Source organism: Terrapene carolina, unplaced genomic scaffold (assembly GCF_002925995.2).
Source record: "Terrapene carolina triunguis isolate 2854851 unplaced genomic scaffold, T_m_triunguis-2.0 Scaffold66, whole genome shotgun sequence".
NCBI lineage: Eukaryota > Metazoa > Chordata > Testudines > Emydidae > Terrapene > Terrapene triunguis.
The window spans coordinates 60,293,394-60,308,431 of NW_020664417.1; the positions used below are offsets into that span (position 1 = coordinate 60,293,394).

Below are 15,038 nucleotides of genomic sequence, written 5' to 3' on the forward strand. Positions count from 1 at the left end.
AAAAAAAAAAAAAAAAAAAAAGCCGCGATCGGCGGCGGCAGTTCAGCGGCAGGTCCTTCGCTCCTAGAGGGAGTGAGGGACCTGCCACCCCCGAATTGCCGCAGGTGCCGCCCCTCTCCCTTGGCCGCCCCAAGCACCTGCTTCTTAAGCTGGTGCCTGGAGCCGGCCCTGCCCAGGTCCACTGGTTCTCCCTTGATTCATCACTCCCTTCACTGATGACCTGTCCCTCGTTACAGGCAGTCACAAAACCAGATCAACAGCTTGGAGATTGGATGGAAGGATGGTTTTTGGTTAAGTGACTGGGACTGGGTTTTGGGAGATCTGGGTTCATAACCTGGCTTTATCACAGACTAACCGTGTGACCTTGAGCAGTGCACGCAACCTCTCCATGATTCAGTTGGCATCTGTAAAATGGGGTTAATATTTTCATATTGTTTGTTTATATTGCAAGTTTGTTGGGTTAAGGATAACCTCTTATTATGTGTTTGAACGTTGCCTAGCACAGTGAGGCCCTGATGTTGGTTGGGGTTCTTAGGTGCTATTGGAATGCAAATAATAATGGAGAAATGGAGACTGGACTGGAGAGGCCTAATAAACTGGTCTCTTCTGCAGTGAAAAGCCTGAACAACCACCTGAAGTGTCTTTGTGGGAATATACATTGATACGTTAATTTATTTAGTGCATGTGTGCCTTACACATTTTTTCCACCAATTTCATGATGATTTCTTAGAGCGCAGATTTAACTTCCCTGCTTCTGCAATTGAACAATGTGCAGACTTAGGAGTGCCACAATTTGGACTTACATCAGTCTGTCAGTTCCATACATATTTTAAAAATAGTGTGAAACAATCTAACCTTATGAGAAATAAATATCTGTGTAAAACAGATATTTAAAGCAAATAGTCTCCCCATGGCACAGTAAGTCTGCCTTACAAGTGAACTTCAAGACTAGTGTGAAAATTCAGTAAAGGACAGGAATATGTGCAGAACCATAGGCTGTGTGGTACATTCAGACTCATCCTCTGGCATTTCCTGGTTTGCCAACATCCCAGGATGCCTCATTTTGTGACACCATTATTACTATTCATTATTTGTATTACTGGAGTGTCTACGAGCCGTGGACCAGGACCCCATTGTGCTAGGCACTGTCACACACAACAGCAACAACTTGTCCCTACCTCTGCCCCAAGGAGATTCATAGGGTTCCATCAATGATAGTCCCAGGATGTGTTGAGTGCACCAGGAAGTGCTGGAGAACTTCCCATTGGGTCAGGGAGACTTATGAGTAGATATTAGTGAGTAGAGATGACCTACTGCTTGCTTGCTCAAATTTATGGTTTTATGTTTAGTATGAGTGAGAATGGGTCTGTGTGTATGTTGTGTTGGGAGATTTTGTGTGGATTTGCATGGGTGGCAAATGGGTGTATGGTATGATGAGGGGCTATGTGCATTTGGAGTTTTTGTGTGTGCGGGTTGTAATTGATTTATGTCTGGGGTTTGTGCTGGGTGATTTTGTGGTGACTTGTGTAAGTGGTGAATGAAGAGCGTATGCTGTGGTGAGGGGTTGTATGTGTTTGGAGTTATTGTGTGTACTGGTTGTGTTGTGTCAGTGGTTTTGAAGAACTGTAGTAGTTGGACCAAGTAATGCACCATCTGTGCAGTCTTTCTCATACAACTTTTTTGCATGCAAACTAACTGTAGCATAAGGTTGGTGATTGGTTGAACTACCCCTAATGTAACAATAGTCTAGGATTCTTGGCATGGCATAGCTACCTGCCTTGCTGTTGCATAGGTGTAATTCGTAAAGTCAAAATGGCTGAGAACTTAAAAACTAAACAGGAACAGACTATGAATCCTAGTGATGATTGAATCTGGTGATATTCTGAACGAAAAGAGCTCACAACCACGCTTGTAGCTGTTTCCATCGCTTCATGCTGACTCAACAGGAATTCTAGGCTTCAGAGTGACACACAGACAGGTATCAATCATGGACTCTTACTATACAGATAATATATATTATCTGTGCTGAATGCTACTCTGAGCTTAATTAGTGGGAGCATTTGTGCCTAGTACTGTGGTGATTGGTGCATTGATAGATAACATTCAGTGTGTAAATATGGGGTTAGCTCAGTTTTCACTTTAACTTTGCAGTTCACTTTCAATAACCTGTCTTGCATTCAGCTAAGGCAGAAATTCCATCCTTAACCTGTGTTAGCTTGTGTTCTGTGACATTTATTGTTTTAAGGCTCGGTTATAGGCAAGCACATGTGAAACGTGGGCAAAAAGGAGTGGCTTGCTGGAAAAATGGCATTTCTGACTTCTCTTAATTTCTGGGTGATTTTAGTTTAAGATGAATGAGTAATAATATTTAAGTCTTTGTACAAGAGCATATTTTACATTTTTGTTTGAGTGGTCACAGTTTGTATACAACAGCAATTCATCAAGTTAACAAGTTAGAACTGGACAATTGCATATGCAAACTGGAGTGATGGAGAGGGAGAGAAAATAACTAGAGTGAGCGTCTATACTCTGGGGTAATGAGAATGATGACTCAAAATAAAAAGCTGTCTCTTTATCCCAGGGGTCTGATATGTGGTAGAGTGACTAGATCTCATGCATTATTCATTGCCATCAGCTTCTGCTGTGATGTAGGTGTTTATCACATGAGTGGTGCCTTGGATTGCAGCGGAAAAGGTGAGTGTGAGCTGACTACTCATTTCTCAGGACTGCCTTTCTCCAATATAATCTGATCTATCAAGTATGGTAGGTCTGCCAAGAGAATTAGGACATTTTGGGGATGTTTTTCTCTCCAATAAACATCTTCTACAGCTACATCTCTAATCACCTAATTTCCTTGTGCTTGCTTTCTGCCATCTACATAAGCGTGAGCCCTGAGGGCTTTATTCCTCACTCTTGCTTTCAGGCAGAGAACAAATTCTGGATTTGTTTCTCACATTTATTGAAATACTTGTCTATCCAATCAGATCTTGCTATATTTTGTGAGCTGGCAAGAGCTGGATTTTTAGCTGAAAGCTCCAAGGCCACTTTATTCATATATTTTGATTAAAGTTATTTTATTTCCACTTTTTTTTATTTCTCTTGAATTTTGATTTAGCGTTCAGAGTGTTTCCAAAGCAGAATTGTTTTGCTGCTGAGGTGGAAACAGGGAGTCTTTTCATAATTGAAGCTTTTGTGGGCTCTGAAGCCTGGATCACAAGAGACAGATGGAAGCAAAATAAGGCCTGGCTACCATCCATCCACTGGGAAAATGTGTATTGCAATGGTTCTCAGGCTGTGATCTGTGGACTACTCTTGGTTTGGTGGTGCGCTTCCATGTGGTCCATAAGCTGCTTTTACAGTAATGACGAATCAGTCGGCCTGTCTTTTAAAGATTACAGGGATGGTTTTGCAACATCTTCTCCCTGTCTGTTTTTTTATTGGTGGTATTGCAGTGCAAGTTGAGCTGCACTCACATTTGTGGATGACCCCAAAATTGAAGAAAAGTAATAGACCCAAACTTCAAAATGACTAACAGAGACTAGAGCAGTGGGGGGTGTAGGCAAGGAGGGGATACTCGAACCTAATTAATGTAAAGCCCTACATCCAAAAAGGGGTAATTAGCATCAATACAAAAAGCAAGGACTGCAATAAAGTAGCTATAAACTATAGCATCAGAGTGATTTGTTTTTCATCTTGTCTTGGTGTCATTCATAAATAACCAAGCACTCCCATTCCTACAGGGAAGGAGTGAAATTTGGAATGGGAGGTTGTCTTAATAAATGGGCCACAATATGAAAAGATGGAGCACCACTTATGTATTGCTTTCTATTTGATGTGTGCACCAAGACCTTCAAACAGAATAGCAGCTATGTTTCTGAAATAGTCCTCTCACCTTGAATAGTTGGTGCAGCATTAGGAAGCTTGATTTAATTAACAGTGGAAACTTTGACTCCCAAGGCTGGTGTCTCAAAATGTATTTTCTTAATTTCCTTTACTAGTAGAACATAACTAAAAGCAGCAGAGTCAGCCTGATGGTGTAATGATTTATCGTGTGCTATTATATGGGTAAATCAGAATTTGAGGATTTGATTGATTGCACACAATCTGGCAGGACCAGGGTGATCTGGCGTCAGCACTCTATTGCCATGAATAAAAAATGTACCTTCCATTTTCTCAGGGAAGCAGATATTGAGTTATGAAAGGGGATCAACCCTACAGTCTCTCATTTTGTACTGTGGTGCTACGGGAGCGAATACGTGATCTTGTGCATGCCGAGCTGTAGGCGGTAGTGCCCGATCATACGTGACAAGTCCCGCGTCCCCCATGGAAAACCAGAACAGTGCCCTGTCAAGCAGGAGTGTTTTGAGGTAATGAAGGGAAGGCAGGGGTGAAGAGAGGAAACAGTACATGAACATGCAGCTTTTCAAGAATGTTTGGATCAATGTCCCCTACCCCTCTACGTTAGCTCTGAAATTTGTGTACTCCAGAGCATTAGCCACTGTGCAGAGATGCCTGGTGTCTTGAGTGGTAAATTTACAGTAAATTCAGAAGCAACTAAAGGTCCAGGGAGTAGCCATCCACAAGAACCAATTACAAACAGTAACTATCCTAAATGCATAGAGCACCTGGCATCTTCTTTTGCTCCACTTCAGACTTTAAAGCAGTTGAAGAACATGGTGATGTCGTGTGATGGACAGTTCACTGTGCATCCATGTTAAGGATATAGGTTTGTGAGGGCTGGTCTTCACCGGTAAGTAACATCGACATAGCTATGTCTCTCGGGTGTGAAAACTCCACACCCCTGAGAGACATAGTTAAGTTGATATAACCCCCAGTGTAGACAGTGCTAGGTCAATGGAAGAATTCTTCTGTCGAACTAGCTACTACCTCTCAGGGAGGTGGATTACCTACAGTGATAGGAGAAAGCCCTTCTGTTGCTGTAGTAAGTGTCTATACTGAAGCACTGCAGCAGTGTTGTAAGTGTAGACATAGCCTGAGTGACCCATTCTTCTGGACACTAGGTCCAAACGTGGATCTGATCCAGCTCTAATTGGGGTTTATGTGTAAAGCAGCACTAAATGGAGAAATTACAGTGATTTTGTTGTTTCATGATATTTGGTATTTTTCTTAAATCCTTGCTCCTTGAGCCATTTGATTATTTGAGAATCTCAGTTTTCATTTACAAACAAACAAAACCCTGTGTTTCTAGTCCCCATGATTGCAGAGAGAAACTTGAAAACATGAACCTGAAAGGCCCAAAATCCAGAAAAAACCCCAAATTTATTATTTTTAAAAAATCTCATTTTTGAACTTTTGGGGTTGGGATTACTGAAAAGAGTTTGTAAAATATATAAATAAAGTAATACCTACTCTGAAATCCCTCAAACGTTTTAGTCACTGTTGCAAAAAAGGGAGATTCTCCTTCCTGTACGTTGAAATGGGATAGGGAGAAATGAAAGCCTGTTTTCAAAAGTTAGTGTGTTTAACTGCAACAAAAATTAGTGAGGGGAAGAAAAACAGCATAAAATAGATTCTTTCTTCTCCTTTAGGCTCTCTAGGTCACAAAATGTATTAATATGTAAAATGCTTGCCTTTGAAGGTTTGTCTAATGTTTAATGAATATTTGGCACAGGCTGTTCTCAAAGAAGCTGAGTATTTTTTTCCAATGAGAAAGGCACATATTAGAAATGACAGGAAATTCTTCAGGCTGTGACAACAATTTTCCTTGCCCTTAGCTTTCCTATAATTCTTTTGAGTGTGGAAGTTAGAGGTTTACTCTTCACTATGTTGGAAGAATCCTTTGCTTATGTCAAATTGAAGTGAAACTTGTTAATATGTCTGGCAGGTTCCTGTACGGCAGTGGCTCTCAAACTTTTTTTACTAGTGACCCCTTTCACATAGTAAGCCTCTGAGTGTGACCCCCCCTTATAAATTAAAAACACCTTTTAAAATATATTTAACACCATTATAAATGCTGGAGGTAAAGCAGGATTTGGGATGGAGGCTGACAGCTCCCGACCCCCCATGTAATAACCTCGCGACCCCCTGAGGGGTCCCGACCCCCAGTTTGAGAACCCCTGCCGTATGGGGAAATAGTTGAGTTTGTATGAAAACAGTTAAAAATAACTCTTGAAACAAAACAAACAAAAACAAATAACCCAAATAAAACCCCCCTACTAAATTTAGAACTTAAAATAATAAATTATTCAGGGGGAATGAGAGAGCAATTCATCCCCCAAATAAATAATCATCCAGTAGCTGTTAAGTATTGACAATATGTGGACACACTCGTCCCTCCATTTTATTAATTTGGTGGTGGGGGGGGATTTTTTGTTCATTAGAGGAGTGAAAAAAAAAAATCCCAGCACAGTTGCAATATCCAGAGGCAATTTCAAATGCTGAGATCACAGGCTACTTAAACAGAAAAGTGTGATCCATTCTGATGATAAGATAAATAGTGTGTGTGTGTGTGTGTGTGTGTGTGTGTGAGAGAGAGAGAGAGAGAGAGAGAGAGAGAGAAGTTTGTGTACATATCTATTCGTATAGATACTGCAGACAGGAAAAAAAAATATATCTATAAAAACCCCTCATACAATAACTCATAATTATAGCTCAGATTTTAAAAGCACAAAAGTCAGGAAATCTAATGTTATGGTTTCCAGAGCCACTGGAACCCTGCCAAAGTGCCCGTACGTGCAGTATATATTAATTTGGCAGATTTATCATTACTGTGCAAGCCATAACTCCCTTCACAAGTTCCTTTCCTCCTGCACAGAGATATGATATAGGGAACCATTACAGGGGTAGAGGAAGAGTTCAGAGGTGACATTGTCCCTCTTAACAATTGTTGTGTTCCCTGGTGCCAACAGACTGTGCCCTGCTGTTTCCAACAAACCGTCTCTTTGAGGGAGAAAGCAGAAGAGAATTGTTTATTTACCACAGATAGTATCTCAACAATGACCTCTGCTGGAACACTGGCTATCTGCTCTTCATCGGACAGCATCAGAGAAATGCCTACAGCTGCCTCACAGGGGTTATGAACAGAAACTGCTATTTAAAAATAAAGACCCAGATTCTCAGCTGATGTAGATTGGCATAGTTCCATTGAAGTCAACGGAATTACGCTTATCTATGCTAGCTAAGAAAATGTTTCAAGTTTCCTTTTCTTCCTTTCTCTTAAAACCAGATGAAGTTTCACTGCCCCAGAACATACCGTTTTTACCAAGTATAGTTAGAAAAATACATGGAGAATAGCTGCAGTGGTTCCTTCATCAGCAAGTTTAGTTTTAACCTCAGTTATTTCACACTAATCTGAGAAATAAGTGTGGAGCCTATATCTCTTCGTATAGAATTACCCCACTGTTTATAGGGCATTGAGAAAGTGACCTTTGTTCCAACATCTTACAGTGGTTATGGCTCCCAAATCTTAACCTTGCCATCTGGTTCTTACTGAAATTCAGTAACACATACGGTCATCCTCCATGCTGATATGCTGTCATTTCAGTATTGCTCAGTGGCTCATTCATTTGGGCTACAGGTTTCTTTGACCACTGAGAATCCCAGCTTTTGAAAACATTTTGCCTGATTTTGAGTTTTCTGTAGTTTCCTTACACTTCTCCAGAGAAGGGATCCCCTTAATAAAGAGAGTGGTGAACCTCTTAAAATCAGAGGTAGCCATCTTTATAAGTATGTTCTCGAAGTCACTCCAGTTGATTTGTAGCAATATGTACTTGGCCTTCCAGTTTGGTCATTTGTGAGTGCTAAGTATTGCTAATTTGTTTTTTATGGAGGATATCAATAACTGCATATTATCTGTCTTCCAATGTACTGCTAATTCATTAATTGAATTAACCTGGATTGTGTGGTCTGGGAGACTGACCTTGCTGCAGCTTTGGCTGTCTGGGATCCCATTTGGGAGACTAAGGTTTGTAGTCAGGGGCAAAAAAATATTTTTTTTCTTCTCTTCCCTCCTCCACTAATTTTTTCAAACCTCCCCAGTTCAGAGGTGCAGTAAATAGTGGTGTAAATGACATGCGGGAAGGTGGGTGTACACTGCAGGCTGGGGGGAGAGGACTGTAGCCTGAAGAGTAGCCAACAGGAGGATATAAGACGGAGTGTGCATTTACACCCATTTCAGGAACTTACACCATTATTTCTGGCACTGTTGAATTGACCCCCTGTGTATCTTGACAAAGCTTTGCTTTGTGACTTGCTGCCAAATGTTATTGCCCTTTCTTGGAAAACTCTGAGAAATAGTTTGAAAAGGTCAGTTCTGTTACCAAGCTCTGCAGACGGTCTGGTGAGCCATCATTTAATAGCTCTCCCTCCTCCTTATGTGGGCACATGCCCCCAACCTATCTTGTTTATCCTGGTTTTTAAATTCAAGGTGCTGAATGTAATTACACCACATTATGGGTGCACTTTCCAAATGTAGGGAAATTTCAACAAATCTGTCATTGGCTAACTATGGAAGTGATGGTGGGAAAACCCTAACTGTTTTTTTTGTGCACTTGGTGTTTTTGTTTCTTAGGGAAGTATGGTGATTTGTATCTGTAGTGCTTCTTTGTTCTGCTATCTACTAATGAAAATAATCCTGAACTGAGAGGTGTTGGTGTTAATCTTGTTTTATAAATTTTCAATCACAACAGTTTTATTTAAGCTTTTTTTTTTTTTTTTATTGCTTCCATGGAGGGCTGGCGCAACCCATTAGGCGACCTAGGTGGTCGCCTACAGCGCTACAATTTCGGGGGCGGCGACCGCGGCGGTATTTCGGCGGCGGGACCTTCCGCCGCCTCTGTGGGGGGCGGCATTTTGGGGCGGGACCTTCCGCCGCCTAGGGCGGCAGAAAAGCTGGCAGCGCTCCTGCTTCAATGTTTAGTTATAGACATGAAATGCATTTTAATCTGTCCATTTTTATTTTTAAAAAATAAACTATTGTTGTAAGGTCTGTAGTTTTGTTGGGCTCAGTGTATAGTAGATTGGGTTTCATCTTTAGAACCTGGAGGGCTAAACTTGATGGTCTTCAGACTTAGGCCTCTATTTCTGCAAACACAAATGCGTAACTCGTGAGTAGTCCCCTTGAAATCATTACTCGTGTATAAAGTTGAGCAAGTACGCAAGTGTTAAAAGGATTAGGTCCTTAGCTCTTATCCTTGAACAAAAATGTTTTCTGTAGGTGGACCTAGTCAAAAGCAGAGAAAAATCTTCAGTCACCTGATGATAGCTTGAAGTTTAATGCTGTATTGCGTATAACCTAGTGTTTTTAAACACTGAAGACTAATCTTCTTGTTAGTTATGGACATCGATTTCAACTGATGGATCAGGAAGTTGGGCAGTTTGTTTCTCTTCTGTTTTTCCCTGTAGACATGAATGGATGAAACGTTCTGTAGGATTAACTAAAAAGTGAATTTGAAGTTCTATAATTTGAAATAATGAGTTTCACTATTGATCTTTTTCTTTGAAACATCTTAGGAGGGGTGATACCATTTTTTTAAAGTTCATTTTGCGTTGCATCAAGTTTAGAAGTGTGACTAAGAAGATAAAAGTTCTTGTAATGTCAGTCATCTCTTGCAAATGATATGTTGCATTTTGGTACTTTGGGGGGGTTTATAGTAAATGGACTTCTAACAGAACAAGACGCTTTAAGATGGACATGAGAGGTTTCATTTCTCTTTTAAAAACAGACAGAACTTTGGTTTGATTTAGAGTTCTGCTTTTGCTAAAGAAAAAATGTATTTTTCTTGTTGAGGGTACTTTAAAACAGTGCAGTGAATAAGATTTGGATCTTCGGGTCTATCATATTTATATCCCACACTGCCTGGCTCCAGATATAAAGTAGAAATGGTAACTTCCTACCTAGAAATCTAGTTACTTTGAACATGTGTTTTCTTGTTGTAAAATAAGTATCTGTTTTGTGTAGATCTGTTGTTGTTGGGTTGTCTCTAGGGGGTTCTCAAGACAATTTTTTTGATAGCCTCGGAGTGTAGCCACACTTTTCCCTAAAATACTTAATTAGCTTTAGGAAAAACAAATAAATATGTGCATATACATGTCCAAATCATTGTAATTTATCTATTGCTAGCTAGGATGCCTCTTGTGAAAAGTGATATTAACAACATACAAGTATCACTTTTCACAGGAGACTTACTCAGCCCTGCCAAGCCTGGGGACAAATTAAGCCCTGGATGGGAGGGTTGGGGAGGCAGCTGGGGCCGGGGCAATGGGGGGGTCGAGAGAGGCAACGGGGGCCTGGAGCCTGAAGCCCCTTGTCCAGAACCTGCCACCCCAGGGCTGAAGCCCAAACCCTGAGCCCCACTGCCCCTGGGAAGGTGGGAAACTCACCAGCTGCCTGCTCCTCCAGCGTTGTGCCCCAAGTGTCTCCAGAGAGGGGCAGGGACCAACTCCTGCTGCTGGCCCCAGCAATCAACACCAAGGCGGTGCATGCGGGAGCACCAGGGAGGGGGAAGAGACGCTACTTTGCCCCCCTTCCATCACAGCCCAGGAGGCTGTGGCCACAAGAAAAGCCCTTGATGGTCGCATACATCACAGTGGCCGCACTTGAGAAATGCCTAGAATCTTTGTTTCTGCAACTGTATTAAAGATTCCAATATATTTTCAGTACTCAAAAGCCTCACCCTTTATCGTTTGTCTAGAGTGGGAGAGACCATGCTGTTGGGATCTGGGCTGACATACAGTGTACAGATTGCAAGACTACTATTTCCAAATACATTTATTCCTTTTCCAAAAAATAGACTAGTTGCTTGGTTCCTTTAAGAACCAAACCGAAAACACTTTTAATGTTATATTATAAACCTGGTGTTAGTGACTTTGCCTTTTTCAGGGTTTGGTATTCATCTGCGTTAATTTTTAAAGGCACATGTTTTATTTTCATACTGATCCTTAATATTGGGGAAGGGAATTGTTAATTTTATAAAAAAATATGCTTTGGAGTATGGGAAGGAATACAGGCATCTGTAAAGTGATGTGGAGATGGAGATAATTTAAAAGGTCATTTGTCCATTTGAGTTTACAACTACTATACCTTACGTGCCTTAGATGTCATTGTGTCTCATACCAACCTATGATTTCTCCTGCAGGAGACATTGTACTTATGACATGCACAAACTGAGGACACATCTTTCTGGGTTACTATATGATTATAGATCCAGGTCTCCCTTTACCTCCATTCTTCCCCCATTCATCCAAGGGAGTGCATTTTTAACGTGGACACTTTCCAAGGGGACCTACAAGTAATTGCTGTAGTGCTTTCTAAATCCAGTGGAAGCCACTGGTTTGAGCTACCCTGCCAACTGTTGTGTTGCTGTAAGAACTCTCATCTTCAGGAGTTTAACTGTTTTTACTTATTTCTCCTCTGCTCACTGTTTAGAAGAGCTTTTGGATAACTTCTGGCTTGTATGTGACATACTTCTGTTTCTCCCCCCGCCCGCATTTATAGGTTAATTTCTTCAGCGTGTGTCCTCAGAGGGTGAGTGCTGCTGGTGTTAGTAGCAAGGTCTGAAGAAACCTGCCATTCCATACAAGCTTTCCACCAAAGAACTGGGGAGAGTAAGTAATTTTGTTGGTTTATTTTCTGCACTCATATTGTCTCAGCTTTCAGGCATTCAGGAATATGTTTCTTCCTCGTTGAGAGGGAAGTGAGTGGTGACTGACTCAGGATACAATCTTTTTATATACAATATCCATGTACTTTCTGTTTAATGCTTTTGAATAAAGAGAAATTAAAGGAACAAAACTCACGCAGATGAGACAGCTCTTTCAAAGCACGATTAAAACCAGTTGTGGGTGTAAGGGCTTGTCTACACTCACAGATTGTGTCATTTTAATTATACTGGTATGGCTAAAGCATTACAAGCCCCTAGTGCTGTATAAGAGTGCTGTATAGCAATATAGCTTATTCCTCTTCTCATACAGGAATATCTATACTGGTGTAAGGCATCTTTATACCGATATAACAGCATCCACACGAGGGGATGGACTGGGTTAACTATTGTGGTTTAAAAAAAATTACTCCCCCTTTCTGAAATAGATATACTTATACAAAATTTATCTGTAGGCTAAGCTTAAATTCCCAGTCAGATTGCGGTTTCTATCTTTGGCCTTGTCTAGACTGGGAAGATGAGTGACTGTTTAAAACCTATTGGCTAACACAAGTTAGTTAATAACATTTTTAAACACTACTTAGCACCTACTAAGAGAGAGACTGTGATGTTTAAAAATGGTTTAGTTGGTCAGGATTGGGTAGATCTTAGTACTAACCACAATCGGCTAACATATTTTTTAACACTGTCTAGGTCTATATAGGGGCTAAGTGGCAGTTAAAAATTACACATTTACATCACCACTCATTTTCCCAATCTAGAAGTGCTCTCTCTGCTTTAAGTCCCTCCCAAACACATTAAGGGCATAGTTGTGCGATAGTTGTGCCACTGTAGCACCATTGTGTATACATTTCCTACGTTGACAGAAGGGGTTTTTCTGTCACTGTAATTAATCCACCTCCCTGAGCAACGGAAACTAGGTTGACGGAAGCCTACACTGCGGGTTAGGTTGATCTAACTACAGTGTTGGGAGCAAAATTTTTCATAGCCTGGAGTGACATAGCTAGGTGGATCCAGTTTTGAAGTGTAGTCCAGGCCATAAATATTCTCAGGAGAGCTTGTACTTGGGCTACTGATCAACACCTCTGGCCAGATTCAGTGTCACTCAGTTTCCTTGTGCTTTGTGCCGGACCTGACAGCACAGAGAATGGTGCCTGCTCACCTCTCTTGTGCTCCCCTGATTTTGGGGCTACTGAGGCAGCTTTAGCCTGTGACACAAATTAGGGCTGTTTTTCTCCAGCCAGTTGATAGCTATCTCATAACAAAAGTCAGGAAGAAGCTTTGTACACTCATCCCAAGTCTTTTCATAGGTTTAAGTATGAGGCAACGTCTAAACCAACTCACTTTCATGTGCAATATCGTACTAGATGCTTTGAAGACCTCTGGAAGAACTATAAATAGTTTTCTGGACTGTAGCATCATAATATTGTGCATCTTGAGCATTTATGGTACCTACAATTATACAAACAAAAATATAATACACAGAAAACAAAAACACGGGTCTGAATTTCATTGACACACTTCTACTATTGTTCACTGTTCAGGTACCTGAAACTCCATTTTTTCCTTAAGAAAAGTAAACAAAAGAACCCTCCTCAAATGTCATTTAAATATTAATGTATACAGTGTTGTTGTAGCTGCATTGGTCCCAGGATATTAGAGAGACAAGGTGGGTGAGATAATATATTTTATTGGACCAACGTGTGTTGGTGAGAGAGACAAGCTTTCAAGCGTACACAGAGCTCTTCTTCAAGACTTAGGAAACATCCATTTGCACACTCTTACATATTATATAACTTTATACATGTATGTTACTGTTGTGAATAAGAATTCACAGGATCATTGGCTGAGTGTTCATTTGCAGTGACTTCTGCCATATCTATGTTCTGGTCATTAACTGTGGGTATCAACTTAGTTGTCCATTTTCTTAACAAAAGTTACTTTGTACTAGATGGAAATAAGAATTGTCCTCTTTTAAAATGGTGTATTTCAGCTATAAACAAAATGTAGTTTTCTCTTTTTTCTGTAGTGTTTTTGTTGCAGTCTTAGCTCTGGTCTACACTACAAACTTATGTCAATATAACTGTGTTGCTCGTGGGTTTTATTGACCTAACTGCCGGTGTAGACCTATACCGATGGGAGAAGCTCTTCTGTTGGCGTAGTTAATGTCTTCACTATGCGCTACAGTAGTGCAGTTGCACCGTAAGTGTAGACAAGCCCTAATTGTAGCTGGAATCTTATTTTTAATTTTAATCCAGTTATACTCATGTAACAATATTTAGTGGCAGATTTTTCAAATATCCTTGATTAGCTTTATACTTATCATCAGTTTGGTTGCACATATAACTATTTGTATTAAATTCATTTCATGCTATTTCAGTAATTTACTTGAATTAAAAAATACACTCATGCAATAATTGAAAGAGGGAGAGGCAAAGAGTAGAGGGACCACTTTTTGCATTGTAATATAAAATACTTGCAATGAGTTAAAGGTCCTACACTAAATTTTTTTGCCTGTGTCATAATTACATTGTGTAATGGACAAGTTTAAATATTATAGGGCTATAACAGGGTTGTCTTTGTCCTCTTAGGGGACAGGGCCAGCCAACCTTGTTCCAAATGAAGCCTCTTTTTATGAACAGGTCTTCTGGGACCGGTAGTTCCTGGAAGGATCACCAGGAGTTGGGATTTTTGGAGGTGGGGCTGGGGAATAGGACAGGTGACTGAATCATGTGACTACCGGCTGGGATTATATAAAAGAATGGTGTCAGCTCAGACTGGAAAGCAGAGTGCAAAAATAAGGTTCACAGCCTGGTGCGGTGTAAGGATTTCAGAACCGAGCCCAAGCTATGAACCTGCAATCCTTACTCTGGAAAAACTCCTTGAAAACCATAAACAGTAACCATGGTTCTGCATATTTTTGTAAGGGCTGCAGGAGCTCTTGCAGGCTTAGGTCTTTTTCTTGTCTTCCAGTGCCATGGTGAGCTCCTAAATTGTCCAAGTCACTAAATTCATGGGATAGGATTCAGCTCCTTATGTTTCGAATGGCTACAGGGATACAGGCTAATAGCTCAGGACAGTGAAGACCTTTAAGCCAGTTTACCTTGCTCTTAGCTCGTCAAAGTGTAAAGGTCACTGAGCCAGAGAGAGATTAAAAATTTCAAGGCATTATCTGCCTTAACTCTGAGTTCTTTGAGTATGTCAGTATGGATCCCACTGTAGGTGTGCTTGTCCCTAATGTGTGCAAGATCAGAGTCTAATGAATAGCAATAACTGATAGGCTATACATGCACCCTGTGCCTCCTCATGCTCCCGTACGAGGGCACAAAGAATGTGGCAGCTGCGATACCCCTGCAGCAGGATGGTGAGACTCTCCTGTACAGTCCCCCTTGTATACTCACCCTGTACAGGGTGCCTTAA

General features: G+C 40.8%; 1 protein-coding gene across 6 annotated transcripts in view; it reads left to right on the forward strand.

The window, feature by feature from the left end:
* Nucleotides 1-11,461: 11,461 nt before the first annotated feature.
* The window catches only part of APBB2 (amyloid beta precursor protein binding family B member 2), a 241,533-nt gene continuing 237,956 nt past the window's right edge, over nt 11,462-15,038 (forward strand). For all 6 annotated transcript variants that reach the window (XM_029910641.1, XM_029910640.1, XM_029910638.1 and 3 more), the window contains exon 1: nt 11,462-11,565. The gene's annotated coding sequence lies outside the window, so the exon portion shown is untranslated. The remainder of the gene's footprint in view (nt 11,566-15,038) is intronic.